This window comes from Setaria italica, chromosome IV (assembly GCF_000263155.2).
Source record: "Setaria italica strain Yugu1 chromosome IV, Setaria_italica_v2.0, whole genome shotgun sequence".
NCBI lineage: Eukaryota > Viridiplantae > Streptophyta > Magnoliopsida > Poales > Poaceae > Setaria > Setaria italica.
In genome coordinates, this window is record NC_028453.1 from 16,901,516 (window position 1) to 16,904,641 (window position 3,126).

The window sequence follows — 3,126 nt, forward strand, 5'->3', positions numbered from 1 at the left end:
CGCCACCTGGTCTCCGCTACACGACGATTCCTCCATCGCCAACCCCGACCGCGGCAGCGACAGCTCCTTTCCCCGCCCTGTCAGAAGCCGCCCGACAATCTGTTGCTCCGCGCTCGCCCGCGCGCTCGCGGCTGCCTGTCTTCTCACCTGTGCGCCCTCGATTCTAGCGTCATTAAACCGGTCGCTTCTATCAAATCTTCTACATGGCGACGCCCGCCTCCGCCAAATCTCAACCACCGGCCTACCCGCTCCTACGCTGCCCTGGCGCCAGAACCCAATGACCGCTGGCGTCACCCCCGGAGTCCTGCACCACCGCCCTCTTCACTCAATCACCGCCCCGGCAGAGCACTCCATTGCTTCTCCCCGGCCTTCGCGCCGCTTCCCTTCTCTCTCTCCCGCGCCGCTTCCTTCCTCCGTTCCAGCAGCTATAAAAGGAATGCACCAGCCGCCGGAGTTCCCTCCGCCATTGTTGCCTTCAGCCATTCTCTCGCTCCCTGCTCAAGGTCCTAGCGCCACACAGCAAGTTCCTGAGGAACTCTGCTCTCAGATTCTCCCTCAATTTTCTCTAAGTCACCCAGCTGCTTGCTCCTCCGTGCTGCGTAAAAGCTCTCTTGTAATCTGCAAGAAGCACCACCGCCGCCGTAGCTTTGCCGGTCTTAGCCGTTGTTCAAAGCTTTAGTCCCTCCGCCCAAGTCTGCTTCTTCCCGACCCCAAGCTTTCCTTTCAGGAAGAAGGTAAGCTGCCAACCCCAGTCTGCTTCGCCCGACCCCTCCTATCCGCCCGACCCCGGTTCCGTCTCGCCCGACCCTATCTGTTCTGCCGACCCTTATCCGCCTCGCCCGAGGGTCCGGCTGTGATCTTTTTCTTCAACCCGAGGGTGTATGTGTAAAATTAGGAACCCTTCAGCGCTTGCGTCTGAGGATCCCTAGTACACCACATCCTCTAGTTCAAGGATCCGATCATAAGTTCCTTTCCTACCCTTGCCTTTTGATCTTCACCAGCTCTCTTGAACCTCCCTACCCTCCTGCTCTTTGTCGCGAGTTTCTGGGCTCAGGCGAGCAAGTGTTGCTGTTGAAATAACCGTCTATGCTAACTTTTGCATTGCATTTCGTGTAGAGCTGCACCTCGCCGACGGCTTCTACGAGCTACACCCGGCGCCAGAAGACGAAGCTGTAGCTGAGCTCCTGCCCGCTGAAGCTGAAGTCGCCCCCGAAGTCGAGCAGTTTCCTTCCTCTTTGCTTGAAGGCAAGCCCCGGTTGCATGAAAACCCTGTGTGTTTTACTAGACTTGCGCATGCCTTCTGTAACATGATTGCACATTTACGTATAGGAGTTGTTTGAAACCCTAGGTGCATGACTTAGTTATCCCCATGATCTGAGCACTAGCTGTTGGACCGAGTAGTTGCATTGCTTAACTAGGAGGCGGTAAAAGCCGAGTGATTCCCTGTCACTCGCGAGTTGTAGGAGTTGGATGTCTACCTTTCTGTTATCACTATAAGAATGATGGATGGGGCAGGGTTTTTGGTAACTCTTTGGTGGACGGATGGTCGCCTTGTCTGTCTATGAAAACTTGCTAAGGCCCGACAGTGGTGGTGTTCGTGATCAAGTGTTTGAAAGTACTAGCCTCATACTTAGTATGGGATGAGGAAGCCTAGTACCGGATTAAACCTAAACGTGAGCGGTCACCCCATTGTTCTTGGAACGGAGTTTCCCCTGCTTGTTGTCGCACGTGGTGGTAAGCGTGGTCACAGGACGGCAGAGGCCGGGTCTGTGGAACCTTGCACCAAAGGAAATGGGCCCGACACGGGTTAGGGCATTGATGGGGAAGGCCGACACAGGAAGCGACCTCCGGGTGCGCGGATGTCGTGAGGCTAGGTTCACCATGCATGGTTAAAGAACTCGAATCGATTCGTCTGCCTCTCACAGTTTGAGATTGCTTGATCGCTATGTCACCCTGAGTAAATGAGGAACCTGATGATGACATGTTTGTTGATATATCTATACATCTTGTTTGATTCTATGATTGCTTAGAACAGGTTGCAAACCTAGACCGGTTAATGAACGTAGAACCAGAGCTAAAACTTGAAAATAGGTTTTACTTAGTGCTTTTGGCAAACAAACCCCTCGGCCAAAAAGCCCTGCATGTCTAGAAGGAGGAGTAGTTTATTCCTATCGGTTAAGTCTTGTTGAGCTTAGTAGCTCAGCCTTGTTGTGGCTCCTGTTTTTCAGGTGAAGTTGCTGCTCCCGACCCCTCTTTGGCTGGCGCTTGGCCGCCCCAGCTCCCGCCGGGCTAGACGGTCGAGTGGGATCCTTCCTCAGACGGCGAGGAGAGGAATCGGTGATGTCCCGGTTGGCCTCACCAGGGACGTCCGACCCCGACGATTGCTTCCGCTAGTGGTTTTACCTTTTGTTGTTTTCCTTTGAACCTTGTAAAAACTCTGATGTCGGTTTTTGTGGCCAAACTAAAGGGTTAAATCGTTTTAACTCAGTGGACTCGTTGTATTCTCTGGAACCACTCACCTTCGTGTGAGTTTGCTAAACTCGATCCTGTTCAAGTGGTTAATCGAATGAAATCCGACGGCACTTCGTGTTAACTTGGCTTAGGCATGGGTGTCGCATGTTAGGCGGCTTAACCCTGTTTAATCAAGCTAATCCGAAGTGGATCCGCCACAGCTGGTACCAGAGCCGGTTTAGCAGTACAGAGAACACAACAAGCCCTAAACACTTCTTTGAAAAGATAAAAGTTGCAAGAAACTTTTGAAAAATCTCGTACGATCATTAAGGATGGCTTTAGTGCGAGAGGCCCTAGGGGATTTTGGGGTTGTTTTAGGTGACTAATAATTACTTGGTTATTTTGCTAACCCTTCCAGCACTTCGCCACGTCTATCATACGTGTGCCGAGTTCCGCATCGCGAGCATGCGAAGGTTGATAGGGAGTTCTATTCAAGGGACCCTATCCTCGTGGTTGTTTTTGCCCAAGTCTATCACACGTGCGCAGGTTCCGTATGTACTCCATACGAAGGTTGGTACGGTTCGATTCCAACGAACCTATCAGCACGGTTGGTTCGCCACGTTTGTCATACGTGTGCTGGTTCCGCATCACGAGTATGCGAAGGGTTATATGGTT